Raw genomic sequence first — 12,992 nt, 5'->3', positions numbered from 1 at the left:
CAACATAACAAAGAGGTAATCACATCTAAAATTATTATTCATTAGCTGCGCCCCGCGGTATCATCCGTAAGTCCGTGTCCTGTAGGAATATCGGGATAAAAAGTTGCCTATATGTTATTGCAGTTGTCCAGCTGTCTAAGTACCAAAGTTCATTGCAATCAGTTCAGAAATTTTAGCGTGAAAAAGTAACACACACACACACATCCTTACAAACTTGCGCATTTATAATATTAGTAGGAAGTAGGAAGTATGTCTTTAGTCGCGGTAAGCGCTGATATTGGGTGCATAAATGCTTTGGAAAATGCAAGTGTTTTATTTCTAATATATTTCTAATACATACTTCTTTTCCTTGAGCCTTCCATTTCTTCTTATATTTTTTTATATTTAACAATAGTTTTAAATATAGCAAACGTATCAAGTCACCTTTTTATTTATTTTTTTTTATTTTTTTATTTTTTTTATGTCATAGTCGGCAATGGAGCTGGTGGGTCGCCTGATGGTAAGCGCTACCACCGCCCATGAACATTTGGAGAGGCGTAAGTTCAATTGCAGACCTTTCGCCTCTACAAATGGATTGCCGACTTTAATTGGTAAGGGATTAGGAAAGGATTGATGAGAGGAATAAAGGAAAGGACTGGGAAGGGTGAGGAAAAGGATATGGGCCTCCGGCTCCCCCGCTCACCGTACGAAACACAATAGCAAGCTATTATTTCACGCCTTCTGGTGGGGGTGTGGTACTTCCCCGGTGCGAGCTGGCCCAATTCGTGCCGAAGCGTGCTCGACTCCCACAATAAAAAAAATTCCTACAACGATCACCGCACTGTCTCGCTGTTTCCACAAACATACAAACGTCATCTAAACAACTTAACCTTATTAAAAACCTCCGTTAAATTCATCCTGGGAACGTTTATTTTCAACCTTATCAGTCATCTCCCAGCGCCATCACGATTCTACGCGCGGATCAGCACACGTCGTCTAAAAGACACTACTATGATGATCTCATTGCGTTTTTGCACGATCCACTGCGCACGCGCGTGTAGAGAAACGACCTATCTAACGGAACAAGGGCAAGCTGAAATGAACTTTACGGCGTAGAAGATAAGACTTATATATCAGTGGTAGATTCGTCGTTCAGAGTGTTGGAATAACGTAAGCGCCATATTATGTTGAAGTCAATTAAACGTAAAGTTTTGAATGAAAATGTAATTTTTTATTGCTCGATCTTGTCTTAGATACATTTATTAAAACCTGTTAGGGTTAGAATAACACGAAAGCCGCTTTTAAGGAAAACTTTTTTGGACACGGCTTCTTACTTAAATTGCCATGTTTTATTCAAAGATAATGAATTGTGCAAATAAAAATACAAACTAAATACTAACTTCTACTTTTACGTATGGCAATTTTATATTTATGAAGTTGTTTAAAGTAGTTATTAAATAGTATGTTTTTCAGAATGGCTGGTTTGTTTATTATCATAAAAATATATACAATTACTTGTAGATAAATGTTGATTGTTATAGAATTATAATTTTGAAATACATGGTATTTGATTTAATTAAAGCTGTTTCTCCGACTTATTACGTACGTAAAATAAAAAAATCTGTAAAATATCTAGAATAATGTATTTTAGATGTAGCCTAGTAGAAAGCTTATTTAAAATTAAATTGAGTTAAACCACTTTAATGCATACAAAACAAACATACTAACACTACTTATTAGTGTAGATTTATGTGTATGCGTATAGATTTAGAAGAAAAACTTGTTTTAAAACCGTCAAAACATCCACGAAAATTACACATCGATTCCGTGCTAAAACTTGCCTATATATAGCCTTGCAATTACAAAAGCGTCAACCAACATAGCGACTACGCGATGTCCATATCAGTAGAGAGCTGTCACACGGAGAGGGGTCTACTTAAATGGTCAACAACGTATCGACGTATCGTCAGTGTCATCTTTCTTTGTTAGCTAACATTGCTTGGTACGGCGGAGTAAGTTGGTTGAGGTTACGAAATTTGTATCAAATTTTTCTTCAAATATTGGAGAGTTATATATTAGAAAATATAACGTTAATAACGAGGAACATTTGTCACATTTCTAATCAATGTTACCGAAAATAAAAAAGTTCTTAATTCCAATTTTTTTTCTTTTTTTTTTTTGTTTTATTACTGGATAGCTTCTAATTAATCGAATGGTGTGTATTTATAGTTAGTATTTGATAAGGAATTGTTATAATTGGGACCCATTCTACAATCTACCGCCCCAGGGACTTTGATGCTCTTTTTGTACATAAGAATATCTATATACGATAATATATTTATAATATCGTATCGTATTAAAATAATCGTAAATACATCCATTTGCTTATTCTTAAAACGTATACGTACGTATTACGTATTTATTTTTAATCTGATTATCGTTTACACACCTAATACTTTATCTCGTCTCTTACAACATTCATAATTCCATGTACCTAGTAACATTATTGTAGCTTTAAAGTCCATAGGCTTACTAATACACATAAGCTTATTCTTTATTCAACCTTTAAATTATATGATTTTTCCATAAATCGCTTATTCATTCACTTTGCACCACCGGCAAACACTAGAAACCGCCTTTATAGGATCTGCCTCATTAAAATAATATTCCATGTTTTGATATCAGTTGTTTAATCACAAATTCACTGGAAATAATTTAAATTACAGGGCAATTCTGGTGATACGAGCTTTTACAAGCTGCGGCACATTTAATATACAATTATTTAAACATTTAAACAAATACAATATTTACAAACATATAATGAAATAGAATATGTATGACTGCAAGACGTCATACATTTTATTATTGCCGCGTTATTTATCCGTACTACTAGAATAGTATTTAGTGACGCCTCCTTGGTACAGTGGTAAACGCGTGAGCGTAGAACCGAGGGGTCCTGGGTTCGATTCCCGGTGGGGACAATAAAAAAAAAATGTCTCGGTCTGGCAGGACACAGAAGGCTGATCACCTACTTGTCCATAAAGAAAATTGATCAGTGAAAAAGATATATATCATCTGCCCCATACCCCAGTAGGGGACACGGGACTTCACTTTTACACTGGAATAGTATTATATTATCTGTGTCTATACTAATACTATAAAGGTAATGCGTTGTTTTCTTTGGTTGAACGCGCTAATTTTAGGAACTACTGGTCCGATTTGAAGATAGCCCATTTATTGGAGAAGGTTATAGGCTAATATGTACCACAGGCGAAGCCGGGACCAACAACTATTTAATAAAATAGTCCCAATGGATATTTTGTTCGATCGTATTTTTATTTAAAGTACTTTGCGTTATGCTGAATTAAATACGTGTATTAATAAAAGATAGCATTTACTGATGTCTTTTTCAATTACAGGTCTTCTGATTCAAGATTTTTTTTTTTTGAAAATATATTTTTACTTGTTCCAGATTTTTCATCTCATCACGACCGCACTTTGAACACTGACAGGTATTTTTTCTTTCTTATCACAATATGATAATCATGTATGTTCTGGTTCACATTTCCTGTCTTTCATCGTGACTCCATTCAATATTTTTGAAATTCTAGAGGCCCGCATCCTATTTCTCACCCTTCCCAACCCTCTCCCTCTTTCTCGAAGTCAATACTTTCTCCATCCCTTTTATTGTAAAAGCTGTCAACATATATTATGTCGAGATATTTTTATTTCTGCCTAACTTTATGGGTGGTGGGTCTGGGTGAGTGGTGACCCACCAGTTGAATTCCCCGCTTAATAGAAGAAATAAATAATAACACTGCCAACGTCCAAGGGATAAAGGGCTTGTCATGTTTGTATGAGACATGTAGAAGTTTAAAATCAAGAAGACATCATAATTCTAAAACTAGCAACATTTTATTATAAACGAAGTGATTTGTTGAACTAAGGATTCCAAAATACATACGTATGATCCTACTTCCTACTAATATTATTAATGCGTAAGCTTGTAAGGATGTGTGTGTGTTTGTTGCTCTTTCACGCAAAAACTACTGAACCGATTGCAATGAAATTTGGTACGTAGATAGCTGGACAACTGGAATAACATATAGGTAACATTTATCCCGATATTCCTACGGGATACGTTCACGCGGGTGAAACCGCGGGGCGCAGCTAGTATAAAATATCCTAGAACCAAGAAGTTTCACACTTCAATAATCTTCTGGACAGGTGTGTCACAGGAAATGTCTACATGACGTAAGAAACGGATGGCGTCTGGGTGTCTGTCCACGATTTACTATTGAGGAAATTGCCAGCTTGCAGCACTATAAATTTTCGTTATATATCTTAAACGTAGATATACGTTAAACGCAAAAATCGAAAATGCGTATTAAAAAAATAGCCTGTGACGGGGAATCGTTTCCTTTTCTGTATTTTAATTATACAGAAACTAGTGTCCTGCCTGCGTCATATTTACCACGTGGTTACATGTATGTTTACATTTTATTTGGGAAAAAAAACAATGTTTAGAGAGGGCTACATAGGGTCAATAGGGCCATTGAATTTTTTTTTAATGGTATAGCGGGCAACTGAGCTGGTGGTTCGCCTGATGGTAAACGATCACCACCGCCAATGAACATTCGCAGAGGCTTAGACCTCTAAAAATGCGCTGCCCGCTTTCAAGGGATAAGGGATGAGGGATGAAAGGATTGATGACTGGACAGAAGGAATGGACTGGGAAGGGCTAGGAGGAGGAAACGGGCCTCCGGCTCCCCCACTCACCGTACGAAACACAATAGCAAGCTATTATTTCACGCTGGTTTTCTGTGGGGGTGTGGTACTTCCCCGGTGCGAGCTGGGCCAATTCGTGCCGAAGCGTGTTCGACAACCACATCCAAAAACTATTTTTTGTTTGTCTATAAAACATCCATATTGCCTATTACCCTTTAAAAAAGGTTTGATGTACAAAAATGTTCTCATTACTAATTTATGATATATTTTCTCAATAAATAACATAATAAGAAAATAAAATATTAATACTATTTTCTGCTTGTAAAATAATGTCGGTTATAAAAAAACAAACTTCAAACGAATAGGTTCTAAAGTGAACAATGATCGTATTTATCTAGCTGCAGCTCCGTATCTAGACATCTAGCTTATCTAGGTCATATCTTTAGGCTGTTTAGAACTAGTATATCGAACCCAGTTTCAATGGGGTATGTTTAGCGTATAATGGCTAGAAGTCTAACGGAATTTGAATAACTTGTTCTATTTCATTTTATTTAACGTTAAATATTATATGAATAGAAATTGTCTTATATTTAATTGCAATATGAATTATTTGCAATATTTATTACTAATTAAAAGAAGCTGAAAGAAAGAAAGAAAACAAATAAATATGTGGGTATATTCGCTTTTAATATAAAAAACAAACAATCAATTTTTCAAAGTCTACTCAGATTTATGGAAAACCACATATCGTAACGTATTTAACGACGTGTCTTAGCACAATGAAGTTTCATTATGCAATGTGACAACTGGCAGACACCATTTGGTCCAAGTTCATATGAAATGTGATAATTTTGAAAATCAATTTAAATATTAAGAATGTCTATTACTAGCGTTCCGCCCCGTCTTCGTCCGTGATACGTAAATAGCACACAGGGATCACACACATCCAACGATGTAAAAACTTTGAAATCTAATTGTTTCGTAGATTAGCACGTTGAAACAAACAAACTCTTTAGCTATAAAGTAAATATAACTTTCAAAACAAAACCATATTATACTTGTAATGAATAAAAAATAATTAACGTATTATAATTATCAGTAACGAATTCCCACACTATAAATCAACTAATTAAAACAAAACATAAATAAATCTCAACATTATGTATCAAGAAAACATCTTCATTAAAATTTAATTGAATGATCGTCAAAATGGAAGATGCATCGATAATTACATCGAACAAAGGACAACACTATAGAGAAAGGGCTTTAGTGATGCGCCGACAAACAAAAGATCGATATCGGGCACGCGGGTGGTTTTCTTAAAAATAAATTATCTGTAATTGAAACGTCAGTCAGGAAGGTATTTCTTTTAAGCTAGGATGATGTTGTTGATTTATTATAAGGCTGTATGGAAATTATGCCACTAATTATAATGCTACGTTAATTATTATTATAATCCATACCTGTATTTATATATAAAAATCCAGTGTCATGATGTATGTTCCCAATGAACTTTTCACCAATTCAACCGATTTTGATGAAATTTGGCATTTTATGTGTAATTTGCGACTTGAGATATAGGATAGTTTTTATTTCGGTTAATTATTACTGAGTAATATTTAGATAGATAGATAGATAGATGAAAAGTTTATTAAAAGAACACATTAAATACATGACAATTACAAATTAAGACGATTACACAAAGAAAAATTAACATAGAGAGGAAAAAAAAAAATTCTTATTATTACTGAGTTACATTATTAGCTTTTGTGAATTAATTTATTACCAATGCAAAGTTTTTAAAATAGGTTCACAAATGCTGAATATATCATTGAACTTACGTATAAAAGTGATGTGATCAGATGAACATAGCTAACCTTCTTTTTGTAAGTCGGGTGTGTTACAAACATTCTATGGAGACAATTAATCGTTTTCAAACTTTTGAAAATTATTTGCAAAATAATTCTATATATATTTTATTTGTCTAAAAGAAACGAGGTTTTTTTTTCTTTATTTTTTTTTTATTATGATAATAAGTTTCATATATTTGCCAAAGGAGGATCTTAATTCGATTCGATTCGGTATTTATTTGGTTTTGAACTTGATAGCTATGTGGGTTTTCAACCGATTTGCGTGGTTCCTTTTTTGTGTTAGATTAAATGCTTGTCATTTGGTCCAATTTTAGAACCAACAATGCAACAATGAGCCTTTTTTAAGAATTATTAAAGTTTGAGATATATTTAAACTATATTTATAGTCCATGTTTAGACACATAGACTATAAATACATATAGCCAAGTTATCAACCGATTAAAATATTCAGAGCGTTATAAATAATTCCAAGTATTTATTGGTCAATGTTTCTATGCAAAAGTGACCGGTCATAAATATGCTTAATAGTAAATAGTTGTAACAGATACTAAGCACTAATAACTCTATAGGAATCTACCGCGACGGTTCCCACGCGGGCGGCCTTGCATTTATTGTTTGGAGTATGTTGTAAGCAATAGCACAGATAATATAGTACCACAGATAACATAATACTATACTAAATTTTTGAGCTGTTATCATTAAAAAAAAGCCAAGTTTCTGAACTGCTATCATTCGAAAAATGGGAAGTTGAGAAAATTTTTAAATAATAGAAAAAATCTGATCACGAGGCGGGATTCGGACCCGCGTCTTTGCCAAACCGTATCATAAACCGAATCAACGGTTTGTACAAACAGTTTGTGCAAACAGTTTGTACAAACGGTTTGTACAAACAGTTCCTAAATATATCAAATAAACAAACCGCACAATTATTCAAATTGTTTATTTGCAATTCTCATTTAAAATTTAATTGTACACAAAACGTCTATTAATTGTTACAATACTTTCAATCAATATTCAATGTACAACAAATTAGAAGCAATTACTGATAATTAAATAATAATGATTTTTCAATAAATCGCTTGAGGCTATAGCTTGACCCCGTGGTAAGTTATTTATACTACCGGGTTCTCATTGATTGCATCAAATTCTATTAGATTTCATGTACGTATGATTGGAGTAGAAACTGCTGTGTCGTTTTTGATGAAATTTTCGATATTAGAAAAAATGTGGAAAGATAATTTAATGAACTATGAATACAAATTTATATTTTTTGTTGCAAAATTTATTATAAATAGATATACAAACTAATTTTTAAATTTGATAAAATTATGTTCGGAAGTTTTAATTCACGTGTACCAATAAAGTTGCGAAAGCCCATAATTTCGTAACAGTCAATATATTTCAATGTTTGTTTCTCAATCGCACGAAAACTGCTGCGACTATTATTCTAACAATTGACTTCATTCAGAGCACAGTTGATACTGTATTGTCATTATATTTGATATTAAAATAAGTGTCTACATTAACCTGATAAAAGATATATATTTTTATAATACCATTAACAACCTTGGTTCGCTTGAAAAATACGATATTAAAACGATTATGCAAATATTAGAGAATGTTAAAATTACTTACCATTGGTTTATCAAATGACAATTGGCCTTCTTTTACATACTTGACTAGTCCCGTGGCGTTACTTGCGTGAGCTAAATGAATTTACATCCATTTTCACCAGTCAGTTAGTTTGTCGCGAAAAAACACATATTTTTATTTATCAGTATGATATCATATATCATCTAAAACTGTTCACCCGTTTAGACGTATAAGTGATGTTCGCATTATAACATACAAATTAACTTAAAGGTATATATACTTAATATTTAAAATTACATCTAGATCCAATCCTAGGTTATAATATATAATACTAATTAAAACCTACGTTTTAATTAATATTGTTGGCAAAGGCCGTGTTTGTCAATCAACAGTAAATCAAATGTTTAATTACATTAAATAATCAATTGATTTGCATAGCTGAAGCATTTGCATGCATTTAAAATAAGGCCTTTCGCGTATGAACGATTTTAATGTCTGAATGCTTATGGATGTAATATCTATTGGTATAAAATGTTTTAAATGTGTATAAATAAATCGAATCAGAACGATTATTTTATATTTTATATACGCTAAGAAAAACACATGATAATTAAAAAGTAAACGAAATTATCAGCTATCAAGTGTGAATTTTTTAGATATTTTTTAATGTAGTCAAACTTTAAATTATAATAATTTATATAATCATTATTTTTAACAAACACTAAACTCCCTCCAAATTATATCACCCACACAGGCACAACAGCTTTCAAATAAAAAAGAATCACCGAAATCGATTCACCCAATGTTAAATTGGTAACGAAGCCAAATAACACAGTCGAATTGATAACCGCCTCCTTATTATGAAGTCGGTTTTCAACCGACTTCATAAAATTAAACACTCACACGATTTTTTTTCATTCAGCAGTAAAAATCGCGACAAAAAATCGCGCGACTAAAAGTCTCAAGAAATAACCAGTCGTAATTTGCATATCAACAATCGACAATCGAACCATTCCAACAGGTGTGTTGTCACTAAAAGTTATGACACATCTATCTGTGTCGATATTACGGTAATAGACGGTAGACGGTAATTTATTGGGCTTCAAATATTTATGCAATGCGTCCAGTGTGGAGTAGGCGGAGATGGGTGGGTTGTGAATGCTAAAAAATGAAACATACATATCCTACTAATATTATGAATGCGAAAGTTGGTAATGATGTGTGAAACTGCTAAACCGATTGCAATGAAATTTGGTACGTAGACAGCTGGACAACTGGAATAACATATAGGCAATTTTTTTTTCCCGATATTCCTACGGGATACGGATTTCCGCGGGCGAAACCGCGGGCCGCAGCTAGTTACATCATAGTTGTAAAGAATCGGTCAAGTGCGAGTGAAACACATTTAAAGTACAATTGCAAAAACTAAATCGCCCATCACGTTTATGACCGTGCAAAACGTTGCTTAACCATGATTATTTGTAAATAGTTATAGCGGCAACAAAAATGCATGATCTTTGAAAATTTCACGGCCTGATGAACGAACGGACAGACAGACAGACTATCAGATATCGGAGATCGAAGTCTTAATATGGTCCCGTTTTACTCTTTGCGTACGGAACCCAGCATACGTTAAAATATTATTGAGTTACATTTTTTTTTTTTAAATAAAAAGTATCTCCAACATTCCTGAAGCGAGAGAATTAATTCTAAAAGGGGACGAAATGCAAACAAATTTCCTATAAAAAAAAATCAGGTCAATCGGTGAAAAACCCACTGAGAGTAACAAACCAAAGGATATGCAATCCAGTTGAGAACCTCTCTATATTTGAGAACATTTGTTATAAAACAACATGTTAATCGCTTCAACTTCTAACACGAAATCTCAAATATCGGTTCCCACAAAATACCCGGTCTTTCACACTTAGAAGGTAATTAAGCAAAAGTACAGTGGATTGTGACTCGTAGAATGTAAATACGCACCCAATAGGCTTACAATGCGAAATGTTTACCGTTATAGATATATATAAGACTAGCTGTGCCCCGCGGTTCCACCCGCCTAAGTCCGTATCCCGTAGGAATATCGTAAAAAGTTGCCTATATGTTATTCCAGTTGTCCAGCTGTCCACGTACCAAATTTTTATTGCAATCGTTTTAGTAGTTTTTACGTGAAAGAGCAACAAACACACACACATCCACAAACTTTCTCATTTATAATATTAGTAGGATAAATATAAGAATATGTTTTGTCGATGCATGATTTTAGCTTAAGCTTAGAATTGATTTGATTATACTATAAGCAAGCCATTTATAACAGTTTTATTATGTAAAACCATTTTTTTTTTTTGCAGTTTGACAAAAAAATAATTACAAAAAGTAATTGTACTATTAAAGTAATTGTCGTTCAGTTTAAAATATTATTTTATACGTCGTTATCATTGCATAATTACGTATTTATTATCTGTTTAAAAATTACTTCCAATGAATGCAAATGATACATATATATATAAAATTCTCGTGTCACAATTTTCGTTGCCATACTCCTCCGAAACGGCTTGACCGATTTTGTTGAAATTTTTTGTGCAAATGTTTGTGGTATTTATGAGAATCGGCCAACATATCTATTTTTCATACCCCTAAATGATAAGAGTAAGGCAGAATAGCGTTTGCCGGGTGCAGCTAGTATTATATATTTGTCATTCAGGTTACTAAGGCAGCAGAAATCACAGAAGCGTGCCGCCACAGCCTCGTATATCATTCGATAGAACGAATCTCGGCGATACAATCGCAGTGGCCGGTCCAGTTCCAACCCAATTCTTAACAAGCAATACTTTATCAAATCTGACCGTTATCTTCTATCCGCTTCGGTTGTTCTGTTTAGTTCGCAATACGCCCTTGACAATTTTGAGGGCAACGCTCCAATCGAATTCCTTGCTGTGTATGGGCGCCTGGTACTTTAGCTGCTGAACAAAGAGGTGGTTTGAAAATTTACTTCAACAACAAACAATTTAATAAAGCACTAAAAACAACAGTTCATTATCATGATATAGTTTGAAACATGGAACAAACAAAATGGTATCAGAATATTTTTCGAAATTGTTTTTTATTAGTACATTTACCCTAAAAATTTACAATAATTAATGAGTTTTCTTCGAAACCAGCCAGCGTTTCACACAAGTCGAAGATAAAATAAGGAAAGAGAATTATTTTTTGCAAATAAATCGTGATATATACCACGAATACACGACTGGTATATAATTTGGAATGATTTATCAAATGATACCATGCTGATACCTCGTAAATACACGGAATGGTAATGTAATAACAGATGCTGATTTCGGCAACTGATATTTCAACGAATAAGGTAAAATCATTCATAAAAGCTTATCGAACCGACTTGCAAAAGTCGTAAGTAATCGTAAATTTCACATTTATATTTACTATTCGTATTTATTTTAAGATATCACAACGGTAATTCAAAAAAAAAAAAATGTGACCTCAAGTATTTACCAGCTTCTATTACTAATTATTTCAGAACGTGTTGCTTTTTTGTTTAGTTTTGTTTCCAAACAGAGGCATTCCTATTATATTATTAAATATTATAAACTTATATTAAATTATAGAATTTCAATGTCATATGTATGTAGCTGCAATTACATTTTATTGTGTCTAAATTGAACTATTATGTACTGTATCGGGAAGACACAGGCTCCTGAAACACAGCGAAAGCTATATTAGGAGTCTGGGTTTTATGTTCTATGTGATTTATAATTTGTTCAATAAATGATTTTTATTTATTTTATTTTATTATTGTCTTTATCTAAATCTTCTTACTTTTCGTTTTTCGTAGAATAGACTGCATTATTTGCATCCATCTAATCATCATTGGTAACTCCCCATAAATATATTAAAACAGCTTAATTCCGTCATGGCTAACACTAAAAACAAATCAACGAAACAGCTTTTCCCCTCTAATCTTTTATGGCGCAAAGCGAGACCTTGTACGTCATTGCAATAACAATAAACAAAAACCATAGCAAAAACCGCAAGAATGTATAAAACACGAGTTGCAATCATAAAATAAATATTTATAACGCACTAAAATTTTAATGTTCACAAAAATAAACATCGTAAGACATTGAATTCAATCGATCTGTAACCTTTATATTGACGTGTTATTTGCAAATAGCTTATATGAAAAATCAACACTACCACATTATATAATTGAGGGATATAATAAAAAAAAAAAAAATCCGAATTTAAATTTATGAGTCCCAAAGGAATATTATTTATGTTAATAAAATTAATGTTATTCAGATTCGTTTTTGTAATTCGTAAAAGAAATAGATTTATTCCAATGTACCGATATTCGATACAAAATAGATACAGACTAAACATTAAACAAGACTGCTAATTAAATAGGAACACACCTGTCTTTACCCACGGCAACCGCCCATGAAGACTAATACAGTTCGGACCCGTTAATTGGCGGGAACTGCACTATTTGCACAGATTCAAAACGGAATAGTGTTCTAATTTTTAAAATGCAATATTATAAAATAAGTTATATGTACTTATTTCAAAATAAGAACGTGGCCTCACGATCTTTTGTTGTTAGTTTATTTGCATGCAGAGATAATAAATTAAATACCTAATGGAGACTTTCTATTATAAATTAGAGAATAAATTAATTATTTATTATATTATTTTTGAAGCTTACGCTGAGCTGAGACCTTAGCTAACAGCTATGTAGTTAAGCTCTAATATTTTAATCGAAAAGACTAGGGTTCGTGACCAGACGAGTGTATAAGAAATCAAATC

General features: G+C 32.7%; 1 protein-coding gene across 2 annotated transcripts in view; it reads left to right on the top strand.

The window, feature by feature from the left end:
- Positions 1-12,992, top strand: part of LOC119840770 — a 73,450-nt gene that overhangs the window by 36,488 nt on the left and 23,970 nt on the right. For both annotated transcript variants that reach the window (XM_038367511.1, XM_038367510.1), the window contains one exon: positions 3,452-3,491. The gene's annotated coding sequence lies outside the window, so the exon portion shown is untranslated. The remainder of the gene's footprint in view (positions 1-3,451; positions 3,492-12,992) is intronic.

Source organism: Zerene cesonia, chromosome 7 (genome assembly GCF_012273895.1).
Source record: "Zerene cesonia ecotype Mississippi chromosome 7, Zerene_cesonia_1.1, whole genome shotgun sequence".
Taxonomy (NCBI): Eukaryota; Metazoa; Arthropoda; class Insecta; order Lepidoptera; family Pieridae; genus Zerene; species Zerene cesonia.
Note: the sequence above shows the minus strand (reverse complement) of the source record. Positions and strands in the feature narration are given on the sequence as shown.